Raw genomic sequence first — 14761 nt, forward strand, 5'->3', positions numbered from 1 at the left:
AGTAACAAGTCTCCAGGACCAGACGGCATTCACCCAAGGGTTCTGAAAGAACTCAAATGTGAAATTGCGGACTTATTAACAGTGGTTTGTAACCTATCCTTTAAATCCACTTTGGTACCAAATGACTGGAAGACGGCCAATATAACACCAATATTTAAAAAAGGCTCTAGAGGAGATCCTGGCAATTATAGACTGATAAGTTTAACATCAGTACCAGGGAAATTAGTAGAAACACTAGTAAAGAGTAAAATTGCAAGGCACATAGAAGAGCACAAATTGTTGGGCAAAAGTCAGCATGGTTTCTGCAGAGGGAAGTCGTGTCTAACTAATCTATTAGAGTTCTTTGAAGGGGTTAATAAACATGCGGACAAGGGGCACCCAGTGGACATAATATACTTAGATTTCCAGAAAGCCTTTGACACGGTCCCACACCAAAGGCTTTTATGTAAATTAGGTGGTCATGGGATAGGAGGAAAGGTCCTTTCGTGGATCGGGAATTGGTTAAAAGACAGAAAACAAAGGGTGGGAATAAATGGTAAATTTTCACAATGGAGGAGGGTAACTAGTGGTGTTCCCCAGGGGTCAGTCCTGGGACCGATCCTGTTCAACTTGTTCATCAATGATCTAGAAAATGAGGTAAGCAGTGAGGTGGCAAAGTTTGCAGATGACACCAAGTTGTTCAGGACAGTCAAAAGCAAAAGGGATTGTGAAGAACTACAAAAAGATCTCAGCAAACTGAGTGATTGGGCAGCAAAATGGCAAATGAAATTTAATGTGGGTAAGTGTAAGGTAATGCATGTTGGAAAAAATAACCCAAATTACACGTACTACATGATGGGGTCAATTTTAGCTACGACAGATCAGGAAAGGGATCTCGGAGTTATAGTGGATAGTTCTCTGAAGACATCCACGCAGTGTGCAGCGGCAGTTAGTAAGGCAAATAGGATGTTAGGAATTATTAAAAAAGGGATCAATAATAAGACAAAAGATATCATACTCCCCCTATATAAAACTATGGTACGCCCGCATCTCGAGTACTGCGTGCAGATGTGGTCTCCTCACCTCAAAAAAGATATATTGGCATTAGAAAAGGTTCAGAAAAGGGCGACTAAGATGATTAGGGGCTTGGAAAGGGTCCCATATGGGGAGAGGCTAGAGAGACTGGGACTTTTCAGTTTGGAAAAAAGGCGATTGAGGGGCGATATGATAGAGGTATATAAAATCATGAATGGTGTGGAGAAAGTGAATATAGAAAAATTATTTACCTTTCCCATAATACAAGAACTAGGGGACACCAAATGAAATTGATGGGTAGTAGGTTCAAAACTAATAAAAGGAAATTTTTCTTCACACAGTGCACAGTCAACCTGTGGAACTCCTTGCCCGAGGAGGCTGTGAAGGCCAGGACTCTATTAGGGTTTAAAAAAGAGCTTGATAAATTTTTGCAGGTTAGGTCCATAAATGGCTATTAGCCAGGGATAAGGTATGGTGCCCTAGCCTTCAGAACAAGGGCAGGAGATGGATGGCAGGAGATAAATCACTTGATCATTGTCTTCTGTTCTCCTTCTCTGGGGCACCTGGCATTGGCCACCGTCGGCAGATGGGATGCTGGGCTCGATGGACCTTTGGTCTGACCCAGTATGGCCGTTCTTATGTTCTTATGTACCTGTGCCACGGAAGCATACAGAAAACTACCACCAGATAAATGGGTAGGCAGGTGACAAGCAGTGATTACTACTAATGGGTGGCATATTACGCCTTTGAAGACGTACATGTAGCTAAATTGTGCAAAAATAGCCTATTCTCATTACACTGTCCTGCCTTCTCTCCATCTTGCTTATTTTATCCACCTGCAAGGCTGGTCATTTATTACATGCACATTTAATGCTAAGTACAACCTGGCTGGGGACTTTACACATTAGTACTATATATTACAGTTTTAAATTGATAGTATACAAAATAATACTTAGCACTTACACAGTATTTTATTGTACTGTGGATCTCAAAGTGCTTTTCTAAGACAGAGCCCAAGGAAGCAAGGAAGATGCACAGATATATTTCAGCCTCTTTGCACATCAGCTTAGTGAGCTACTGGAGCAGGCTGAACCATTCAAAAATGGTGTAGTTTCTGCACTTCATCTGCATGCTGGGTTCCTTCAAAGAGAGATTGTGACTCTTGCAGCATATTCCCATCAGAGATGTCTCACGTCATCCCCAGAGTGAGCCTCTGCCATTAAGAAACCAATCAACCCATAATGTGGGCTCACTGACCTCGAAGAGTGTCTGAGACCTACTACAATTAGTATTTATTCCAATTAGAGAATATTCTGTACTCTTTCCTCTCATTCTCGGCACTTTGTTTTGCTTGGTATTGTACCCCTTAGATAATCATTTGGCAGGGCTCTTCCCAAGACTTGCTGGTTTATATCACAACCCCGCACAGAAAAGTACAGTTCTAAGATCAAGCAAGGTCCAATTTATTGGATTCTAGTGCTCATGATCAGAAGCTGTAGTAATTACAAATTCAGGTTTTCAGGTAAACCTGCCCTTTTTCCCCAGCTTCTCTTAACATCAGCAGGTACTTTATCAGCCACAGTGGTTTTTGTTTTGTTTCTAAAAACAAAAATGTCAGCAGACCCAATTAATTCCTCTCTGTCTATGGCTACATCTACACTACAGAGATCTTTCAAAAGAAGCCCTTCCAGGAGATCTCTTTTAGAAAGGGCTCCTTTTGAAAGAGTGCATCCACACACAAAGCAGATCAAAAGAGTGATCTGCTCTTTCAAAAGAGTGTGTCCACACAGCCTGTTCTTTCGAAAGAATGGGCCAGGGACTGGGGGGGTGGAAAGAAAAAAAGAGTCAGGTCCCACGAGGACTGCTCTTTTGAAAGAAGGGCCCTGCAGAACGCCTGCACGTTTTCTTTCAAAAAAAAGCTTTTGAAAGAAGGCGCTCTTCCTGAAAGAGCAAAGGAAGAGCACTTTCAAAAGGACCACTGCACCCTTTCGATATACTTTCGAAAGAATGCTTTTTGCATGTAGATAGATGCTCTACGGGATCTTTCAAAAGAGCCCCCTTCTTTTGAAAACTCTTTTGAAAGAGCTTGCTAGAGTAGACACAGCCAATGTGCCTAGTAAGTCATCTTTCACTATAGACTGTACCTAAAGTTGGTTTTAATCACAAGCATAAATTGGTAACCCATTATCACATAACGCCTAGTGATGCAAAACTCCCATTGATTTAACATATGCGCTGCAGGATTTTTGTGGCAGCAAGGAGATGGTACAGGCATAATCCTTGTTCATCTTACATTTATCTTTTCCTCTGCTAGGCAATAACCAGTCCTTTATTCATCTTTAAAAGCACTATACAAGATTAATAGTCAAGAAAACAACCACGATATTAACTTTGCAATGTTTTATTACTTAAAACTGATTCCACATTACAGTAGTGTGAGTGATGCCACAACAATCATTGTAGCAGAAATATATCTAAGCAAATAATGTGCCATCATTAAGTGTGAAGTATAATGGATGAAAACATTTCAGTGGCCTCTACCTAAAAAGGTTTCAGCATCTAAATTAAAATGGCACAGCATGTGAAGTTCTGCAAAATGGGATGAGACTTGCAAAAAACAAAGCTATTGCAAATCACTTGGTGTTAGGCTCATGTTTTACTGCTAAGCAGTGACAAAGAGGTGAAGATGAGCAGAGACTACCTGCTATGAATAAAACTGTCTAATTTTAGCTAAGAAAGAAGAGTTGCTTGGGTATTCTAGAATCTCTTGAAATGTGTAAATATCTAAAACATCTGTACACAGGTAATATGTGAGAGATGGACGGTTATGATTCATAGATCTTGCTCAAGTTAGTTTTGAAATGATTGAAATTGGGCAACGTGCACCACACTTGATAAAACAGAGTTTTCTTTGCTGGAAGAGAATACCTAAAGAAAAACACTGAAAAAAGATTCTTGGTATGAAGGACTTCTGCCTCCTGCATTGTTGCTTGCTCTCCTTACTATCCAGCTGGTTTTATTGCCCAGTGAGCTATCAGCAAAAGAAACCAGGCTGTTTTTATGGATGGTTTAGACTATTTCATCAAGAGTTGTATTTTTTGACTATGGTGTATGTTTGGAAACACTGAGTAGGACTTGATATGACTAAGAAAAGAGCAATGCTAGTTTGAAATAAATAAATAAATAACCTTGCCCAGAATTACTTACACTGCTCTTCTACCACTTGAATTAAGGATCTACATAGCATCTTCATTACATTCTTGCATATAAAAATATACTTCATCAGTTGCTTGAAACGCTGACACTTTCAGCAATGCATGGTTCTTTTTATATTTATTTCAGTGTAAAATTATATAAGGTCTCTTTTACAGGGTTTTATGAACAATGCTGTCTTGTTTCATGAAACATACCAGATATCCTCCAAAATGTAGGCGTAATCAGATACTCCCACTCTCTGAAGTTCAGCCCAGTTTACAGGACTACCACATCTACTATAGTACAGGTAATATTTTCAAGGTATAAGTGATGCCTTGGGATGCTCCTCTGAATTTCTTACATCATTTGTTCATTGTGCCCCAACATGCACTTTTATCTAATGTCGATAGAAGAAAATTTTTTGTGAAGTAGCAATATGGATTACCATGCGCCAAAACTGAACATAATTCTTGATGCTCAAGCTCTCATTTGAAATCAGGGGCTGGGCCTTGATTCAGGCAGCACTTGACTTCAGTGGAACATGTTTTGCTAAATCACAGCCTTACGTTGGAAAAAATTGTCTTCCCCAGGACAAACCCTGACCGGTTGGGCTCTAGATCCGGCATTAATTTGTGGCAACATACCTAATTCATATGCTCCCACCTGCAAAAGATAATGTACAACTTCAAAAATGTGTTTACTTAAGTAAATAATGCAATTGCATATAAGGATTAAAAGTGGTTTTTTTTTTTTGTTTTTTTTTTTGAGAATTATAAGACGTGAACAATTAACTTCATACAGAGTGATGCAAATGCACCGAAATGTCTGATATTATATCTGGTTATACTTCAGTATAATTTTGTTTGCCCACAGGTAAATATATTTTCATTGTGTTATAGGAAGGTGAGCATTTTACAGAATATTGTTAATATTTCTGGCATAATTTCCTTTACAGTAAATCCTCAAAATACATGGCTTCAAGTTGTGCGTAACTCGTTTTAACACAAGTGAAGCGCAACTTGAAGCAGCTCTGCAGCTGTCAGCCTGCCTAGCTGCCTGGGGGTGCAGGCAGCTAGACAGAGTAAGAGCCTCTTCTCCATGCCTTCCCCCAGTGGTGCTGGTGGCTGGGGGAAGGCAGGGAGAAGCAGCCAGGAAACTGAACAGCCCTTATAGGCTGTTCAGTTTCCTGAGTCCTACAAGCGGTGGAGAGCTAGGAACCAAGTGGCAGTCTGGCTCCTGGCTCCCCTCCACCTCTTGAAGCCAGGAAACTGAAAGGTAATAGCCCTGGTCAGTTTCCTAGCTTCAAGAGGTGGAGGGGAGCCAGGCTGCCCAATTCCTGGTTCCTCTCCACTGGCTGGAGCCAGGACACTGACCAAGGCTGCTGACCTAGTCAGATTCCCAGCTCTGCTAGGGGAGCCATGAGCCAGACTGCTGCCTGGTTCCCAGCTCCCCACCACTTGTGGGGCCCAGGAAACTGACCAGCTCATGGCTGGTCAGTTTCCCTGGTCCCCGCAAGTGGTGGGGAGCTGGGAACCAAGTGGCAGCCTGGTTCCCAGCTACCCTGCACTGGCAGGAACTGGGAGACTGAACAGCCATGAGCTGGTCAGTTTCTCGGGTAAAGCAGTGAGGAGTTAGAAACCAAGCCTGGTGGGCTGGTCAGTTTCCCAATTCCTACAGCCTGGTTCCTATCTCCCCCAGACTTGTAGGAAAATCTGTGTTACACAAGGGTTGTAGGAATCCAACTCCTGTGCGACTTGAGTGTTTACTGTGCTATGCTGATTGTAATTCAGTGCATATATATTTATTACTGAGGTATACTAAAGTATGACAGTTTGGCATATAGTACCAACAAATTGAACATGCACAGAAACTAAGTTTCTTGCACACTGGGGTATGTGAAATCCTGGCACTTTAGCCATGAGCTCTCATCAGACATCTCTAAGCATTTATGTTGTAGTGCTGACATTCAAATATTCTTTTAAAAATATGCTTTTGATAGTCTTAACTGAATTAGCCCCATCTTGGAAAGTACACATATCCATGTGAGGGGGCACCTCATTTTTCAGGGGTACAAGTTTCATTGTATGAGTAGTTATTCTGGAACAGCATATTTTGAAATAACACTGCTACACATAAAAATGCATTTAAAAATAGCATTTAGCTATTTAGCATCATCTAAACAGAGATTCTATTTCTAAATAGAACATTTGACGCACTACGGCTTATTTCAAAATGGGTGCTATTCCCTATCTTAACAGCACCTATTTCAAAATAGCCATTTCAAAATAGGCATCATTCTTTGTGAAATGAGATTTATCAATTTTGAAATAAGACACCTGCTATTCTGCATTTATTTCAAAATAGCGGTTTTGTTGTGTAGATGCTAGGTTAGTTATTTCAAAATAATTTTAATTTGTAGACCTACGCTAAGTGCTGTGTATGTTTGGCAAGACATAGCATTTCTAGATTTTGAGGGAACTATGACAGGCAGTAGGCAGACATCTCAACTAAAGAAGAATAGCGTCAAGAAAATTTTAAGGGGAAAGCAACAAAGTGAATCAAAAGTTTCATGTTATGGTGTAATTTAGTGCAGCTAAACCAGTGCAGTATGCAGTGCTTTTTTGTCCTGGTACTTACCAGTACTGGCAGCCCCAGTTGTGGGATTGTTTGGAGGGTGGGAGGGGAGCTGGCTCCTCTGTTTTTAAACGAAAAACAAACTGGCAGGTATATATTTCAAAATCCAGTCTTACCGAGATAATTACTGCTTAGTTAGAGGATTACATTAATAAAATGTGTAAATAGTAATTTAAACTACTAACATTTCAAGAGGAAAAAAAAAGCCATGCGCCCCTCTTCCTTGGGTACCTTTTATACGTATTTCCTTCAGAGACTAAGTAACAGTCATCACAGCAATAGTGTTTCACCCTGAGATTCTGACAGTTTTCATTATCTGCCCTGAAGACCACAGATTGCAGCCCTCCTTCCCTATCTGACAGTACTTTGTACTTCTCATTCCTTTCACAACATATTTATTTGTTCACTGGACACTTTTGGCTTATAGCCTACTTTCAGACTTAACACCATGCAATATCTGACTAGGTAGGTATGGCAAGTTTCCCCCAGGTCATTTCACTGTGGGAAAACAGAACAAAAAAAGCGCGGTGGTGGAAAAGTGTAGATCAGCAGCTTGTTTCCAAGAAACAGCTCCAGCTCTTTTCTTATAATACCCTGCCAGTAGCATGGCTTTAGAGACACTCCATAGCCGTGTCTACACTAGCCAAAAACTTCAAAATGACCATGCAAATGGCCATTTCGAAGTTTACTAATGAAGCGCTGAAATAAAGAAAGATTCAGCGCCTCATTAGCATGCGGGCGGCCGCAGCACTTCGAAATTGACGCGGCTCGTCCAGACAGGGCTCCTTTTCGAAAGGACCCCAGCTACTTCGAAGTCCCCTTATTCCCATCTGCTCATAGGAACAAGGGGACTTTGAAATTGACGCGGCTTGCTGCCACACAGCTCGTCCAGACGGTGCTCCTTTTCAAAAGGACGCCGGCTACTTCGAAGTGCCACGGCTGCCCGCACGCTAATGAGGCGCTGAATATGTATTTCAGCACTTCATTAGTAAACTTCGAAATGGCCATTTGCATGGCCATTTCGAAGTTTTTGGCTAGTGTAGACGTAGCCTGTAAGTCCCAAGATGCTTCTCTTCTGGCTCGAAACACAAAACTTTTTCCTTTCCTCTGAGGGATCTCAAAGATATGCTGGAAAATGTTCAGGCAACATAGCTGGCTGGATTGTGCAGTCTCTGTCGGAAGCGCAGGCACACTTAGAAGACTCCCCTATGACACTCACAACAGGAGAACAATTCATACCGAGTAGTTGGGATGGTAGGTGGGAGAGGACCTCCTCATGGAAGTGTGACTGCTTGAGGGATTTAAGATTCACTGCTAATAAATAGATTGGGCTGAGGTGAACATTAACTGGAAACAGTTAATGGGGTGTTCAACATGGCAGAAGACTGAAGATCGAGACTGGGGTCCAGCTACCTTTCCGAGGCTGAGTGCCGAACTTTGACCTTTTGACCTCCATGAATGGTCCGAGTGCCAGTGATAGTTTTTAAAGTCTAATAGTCCTACTTATAACTGTTTCATTAATAAATAAATTAAGACGCAGAGCTTTACTGTTTAGGTGGTGGTTGGTAGCATTAGCTAGTCTGTTGTTAATGCACAGATGGCATGGCTCTGAACAAGCTCCCTGCTATATGGGAGAGGAGGGGCAGGGCTGAGCTCCTGCCTTGCATGCCAATGAAAACTGACTCATGTGCCGCTCTTTGCACTCGTGCCAAGGGTTGCCGATACCTGACCTAGACTGAAATATAAGACAACTGGAAAACACACATGAACAACATGAGCCAAAGCAGAATTCTAACCACTTTTCCAGCCCTACAAGCCATTCCTCCTTCTTGCTGTCACGATGGACACCACCGTCCATCCTCACCAGGTCCATGGTGGGTGTGCGGAGGCACAGAACAATGGCTCTGGGGCCGGGTGTTTCACAGGGGCCCAGAGTGCCGGCTGCCAACACTGCGACTTCGGCAGTTGTGGGAGCTGGAGCTTCGGGCCCCTTTGAAGTGCTGCGGCAGTGCTGCCCCACCGCTGTGGGCAGCACAGTCGGCTCCTACCCTTCTGCCTTTGGCCTTGCCCTAGGACCCACAGCAGCTGTCGACTTCGCTGATCCTCACCCCTTCCCTGAGTTGACCCCGAAAAAGGAGGTTCACGGCATGGAATTTAAGAACATTTTAACTTATTAAAAATATTCCTAACAGAGTTTACGGAACGGGGAGTGCGGAACGAATCTTTCTGAAGCAGCTGAAATGGAAAGCGCTGGAGAACAGGCTGCAGGGCATTATTCTGAGGGACATGGATTAGATCAGCAGAAGAGTCTTAATCTCTCAATTGCATTTTAACCTGACACTCAGTATTATCCCATGTTTTTATGCCATCTGGTGAGACAGCAGCAGTTCAGATTTAAACAGCACATCAGTTATTGGCCAATATATCTCAAAACTAATCCATGAATGCAATTACAATTCTTTATGCATAATATGTTTTGTCAATGCCTTATGTTAATGGAAAGTTGTGATGGAAACTGGGAATAATGCGAGTAGCTATTACTGAGAATTTGAGAAATCATTTTTAATGGAATATCTTCTTATTTGACACAATTAACAATACATATTCTCCTTCTGGACATCTGCAGTTGCTCAGTTAAAAAGAAATCATGTATGTACCGGGAAGATTACTGTGACATACTTTTTTATATACAGCAAAGCAGCTCCCTAAGGTCACATTTACACTTGTGTGTTTGTTTTGATATATTTTATGCAGTTTGGGTAATTATTGCACAATACCTTATTCCAAACTTGGTGCCATTCAGATGGCACTGAAGTTGGGAGTAAGAGACTATTTCGAATGTTCCATTACCCCTCATACGATGAGAGGTAGTGAAACTGGAATAGCATGGCCGAAATGGCAATGCTATTTAGGGTGCCACGGCATTGCTATTTTGGGGTGCTCTTGTACCCTGAAATAGCACTCAGTGTAAACACAGCCTCTGTAATTTCTAAAAGTTGATTGTATTTTAAAAAGGGAAACATTTACAATAATACATTGAAAACCAGTATGTTTACCTGCACTGTTAATAATTACAGGTTGGACCTCCCAGGTCTGGCATCCTTGACCAGGGAAGGTCCCCTGCCACCGGCTCCCAGCCTGCTTCTGCCCTCAGTTCTAGCTCTGGCCACACTGGTGCCAGTCCCGGCCTTAGGTTTCTCTGGTTCAGGAACATTCCGTGGTCCTGAGGTATGATCTGTACACCTTAAATTATGTAATAATGTCACATAGGTTACTTGTTCCATTTGTTTTGGCATCCACAATGAAACAGCTAAGTTAGTGTCCTCTTTACTTTCAGAGTCTTAAGGTTGTAGTGTTTGGATTTCAATCACTTGAGAGAAATGGACTTTTCATTTGATTATTTTTTAACCTTTTGAAAGTCTATTGATTTTAGGATTTACATAAGCTTATTTTTTGTCACATTTCACTTTTGAGCCAAACTTCAGTTGACAAGAGGTAACATTTTCTAAAGTGCATAAATGATTTAAGACCCTGTTTTCATTTTCGAAAGTGATTTTGGCTCTTATGCTCCATTGAATTTCAGTGATAAAACTTAAGCCCTGTCCACTCTACAGCTGCACTGTTATGCCACTCCAACTGTGCTGATACAGTGCCAAAGCATAGACGCTTCCTACCACGATGGCTTTTCTCCCCCATCAGTCTTGGCAATTCACTGCGAGCGGCAGTGGGTAGTTTGACTCAAGAATACTTCCATTGGCCTCGCTGTGCCTATAGTGGGTCAGGTTGATGTAACTCCTTTGCTTAAGGCACATTTGTGTTCCCCACAGTACTAGGTTAATTTAATTTTCAAGCTTAGATGGGACCTGCAGCCAAATTCTTTCAAGTACACAGTCATCTAAAGACGAAAATAGGTGACCAGATTTTTTTTAAAATTCCATAAGGCATCCGGCTCCATTGATTTAATAGGAGTTACCAACCAAAGGCTTTTCAGAATCCTATGGATTTCCATTTGAATGAACAAAATTAGGTACCTTAGAGAATCCTATAAGTGGTCTGTCAGGATCTTTATGTGCCTAAACTACCTTTAAAAATCTGGCCTGTAAAAGCATGTCACCTTTGAAAATGGGATTTAGGTGGTTTTGAAAATATTATCATGGTTTGATATTTAATAACTTCAAGCTGAAAGAAACCTTGGTTAAGGACATAAAAATTTATGTAGTGAGTATCTATAGGAGACCAATATCATTACTATTTCAGAATCTCAACAAAACACTTATACATTTGATTTATATAGCACTTTATATGTTCATTCCATTACACTGACCAAGATCTATCTCTCTCAGTCGTTTGTGCCAAAAGATTGATTTAGTATTACATTTCTTTGAGTTTCTTTTGTGAAAGCAAGTGTCAAACAAGCTCCCTTTGAATTTAAAACAGTTTTGCATACGAGTGCAAGGCATCAAAACACTGTCTTCATAAGAGAAATGCATGTTTTAAATTACAGACAATAAAATGCTGTAAAAATCACAGCCAATACAGGATAAAAATCATTTATGGTAAATCTCAGTCTTAGAACTGGCCTTGTTTTCCAAGCTATACTCTTTTTCAGCTGAAAATACTGCAGATGACAAATTAACATACTTCCTTTAAATAAACTGCTCTAATGCATCTTACCTGGCTGCTTATGTTATTCTAACAGTCCAGAGGGGTAGTTTCCAGATGAGCGATAGCAGATCTGAGCCTTTTCACGGGCTCCTGTTTCCATTAGCTGCTGTGGTCTACACAGCAATAAAAGGACTCCTGGGCAGAAATGAGGAAACGGTACTTGTCATGTTCATTTTGTTAGCCACAGCTGCCCACATACACTATGGAGTGTGTGTGGTAAATACATGTTATAATTTTATTAATAATTGCAGGCAAGTTACAACAATTGAGATGGGGTGGTGGGATGGAGATAAGATACTTGTGTCTGATTTGGTGTAATTACCACGGCACATTAGTAGGGGAGTATGTTATACCTGGAATTTTTTCAATTCATTCTTTGCTGTACATTTATCTTATTTAGTCTAAAGGAAAACAACCCCGTTCATTATGGGTACTGCATTTCTTGCCCCCAAAGTACAGAAACTTATCTGTGACATTTTGAAACACTGAAGTGATTACTATCAGATAAGCCTCTAATAGTCAATCTTTTTGATTGCTTTATGTAACAGTTTACATGTGTCTTACACATCCCCAGCTCTTCCCTATGAGATTAAATCAAAGGCAGTTAAAATAGTAAAATTCAAAACAAAGCAAAGCAACATTGCACAGAGGTTATCTATGTTGCTCTCTCCACCTCTGTCAACAGGAGAATTATTACAGTGTCATCATATGTCTGTTGCTGGCAGGTTCCTTGTTTTCCTTTCATCCATTTGTTGTTTCTGAGGTGCCATTTTTCTAGATTTGTTTTCTCCTCACGCTTCTCCTACCAGCACTAAAATCTTCATCACAGTTCAAGCTGAAGACTCTCTCAAGAAGAGCATTAACCATTTCTGTCATCTGCGAACTGCTGGGATAGGGTTGGTTTACAGCTTGCCTTTTCTCACATTTCAGTCTGGGTAGCGTATTACATTAGGTGGCCTGACCTTGCCTTCAAACGCCAAGTCATTCTTGCTAGGAGTCACTTTCCCAAGGCACTAATGGAACACATGTGACCTTCAGCAAGATTTTGTCTATTTGCCTCGTTTCCTCATTTTACAGACAAGGCTACTACTTTACATTTGCAAAGCACCAGTATCTATGGATTAAGATTCCAGGATGTTATATGACGACTCCCACATTAACCTATCACACTGGAGTGAGCAAGTGCTCAGGAGAGTGTGCAGTATCCTGCCTTTGCTCAAAGAAGGAACAAAAGACTTATAATCTTCTCAACTCTGAGGTCTGTAGTTATGGATTTGGAGGCCCAGAGTTCTAGTCCCAGCTATTCATGTGTGTGTCAGTTGTGCTCACACCACACCAATTCAAGCCAATGGTTGAGCCAGCTGTGCTGTTATCACGTCTGGAAATGAGAGTCTCCCTCCCTCTAACCAATGTGGAGGGTGAAGATGAATGTGAGAGTTTCGTTGCCTGAGGCCTTTTCTGGGGGGTCCACAGAGTAGGATGCCAGTATTGTACAAAATAATACTTGCTGGACAAACCCGGTCTTAGTGTTGTGTCTTTAATCAGATGCTAGAGTGGAAGCCCTGAGAGCAATGTGGCTGAGAAACTGAAGTTTCAGGCAAAGATTCTGAAGTCTCATTCTTTGATGGAATTAAATCTTTCCTATTTTATTTGTGAACTCTTGGAAATGTACATGTACATAGAAGTGGATTCATTTGTGCACTGTATTTTAGCACCTTGAAATAATCATTAACTTACATGGCAAAACCGGGAATGCAACCATGCTGTCCATGTTTCTACTACATTGACTTTTTTTTAAAATGAACAAGACAGAGTTTTAATGTAAATAAATTTCTTGTACTATTTAATGTGCAAGCTATATAACACGTGCAAGTTATGTAAATTTTTAAAAGAAATACTTTGTCACCACAAGTTATGTTAAGGCTAACTGAAGTATTAATGCAGCCGGTGTACTGTACTCTGCACAATATTAGAGATTATTTTGGAAAAATAAATTAACTTTGATTCCACAAAACGGAATATAGAATGGTTTGTTCACAGTAGGGAAGTATGACACTGATAGAGTTATCTCAAGGTCTGCTAAGGACTACGGAGACAATAAATTGGATACCAAGCATGTAAATGGTACCTCTCTGAAACAGACAGTTTTGCCATCTTTTCAAAATTTAAGTTACCCAATAAGCGAAATGTGTACTCTTTACAATGTGACATATTAGACATCACAACAGCTCAGCATACCAGTTCTGATGAAGGTTATCTAACAATAATCTTCTCACATGCAACAGTGAACTCAAATCTGTTTTGAGTGCGTGGGGTCACTAGGTTTCTGCTCTACCTCTTTGTGGCCTTCTGCTCTCCTTCCCCACAATGATTTACTAATTTAAGAACTGCTGTAGTGCATGCTAAAATACTGAATTGCTTGGTGAGTGGATGGACAAAGCATCCTTTTCCGAAGGCGTGATGAAAAGTTAAAGGAAACACTTCAGGGGGTTCAAGAGCAATTCAGAATAGATCCTTCTTCCCGCCAAGAACAGACGCATTCCCTGCCCTTCAGTCCTACTCCCTAGCTTAGCAGCTTTCCCAGAGTACAGTCAGCGCCATAGGGTTGGCTTAATGCACATTTTCCGGTATTTCAGGTAGTGCAAGTACTAATGATCCCAATTAAGATGGCATCCCTACCTTCGCACTTCTGTGGTAAGTGTCAGAGGGGTAGCCGAGTTAGTCTGTGTCTTCAAAAACAACAGGAAGCTCTGTGGCACCTTATAGACTAACCGATATTTTGGAGCATAAGCTTTTGTGGGCAAAGACTCTAGCTTATGCTCCCAAATATCTGTTAGTCTATAAGGTACCACAGGACTTCTTGTTACTTCTGTCCATTTGCAATTTCTCTGCAGATCTTCACTATAACATCCCCTCTTTGCCTCTGAGTTCACTTTTGCTATACCTAAATCAAAACTAAATTACAGATGTAAGAGACTTAGTCCTCAAACTGGAAAGTGTTTGCCAAAAGAATAACCTGCATCTTATTTTATTTACTTATATTTTCATTTTTCTCATCCCAAGACTGTGGAAGAATGATACAGTTGTTGGAGTCCTGAAAAGAGATTTCTACATACATTATAAAGCACAGTTCCTTTTAAAGCATTTGGCTTATTTCCCCTTGCTGGCATTTGCAACTAATAATGAAGCCATTTAATATATAAATAGAAAACTAACACTTTAAACTGTTTTGAATTGTCTCTAGGGCTACACA

General features: G+C 40.9%; 1 pseudogene; it reads left to right on the plus strand.

Annotated features, from left to right (window-relative positions):
* The window catches only part of LOC142008260 (ethanolaminephosphotransferase 1-like), a 46089-nt pseudogene extending 31479 nt beyond the window's left edge, over positions 1–14610 (plus strand).
* Positions 14611–14761: the final 151 nt, after the last annotated feature.

The sequence above is a fragment of the Carettochelys insculpta genome, chromosome 2, assembly GCF_033958435.1.
Source record: "Carettochelys insculpta isolate YL-2023 chromosome 2, ASM3395843v1, whole genome shotgun sequence".
Lineage (NCBI taxonomy): Eukaryota > Metazoa > Chordata > Testudines > Carettochelyidae > Carettochelys > Carettochelys insculpta.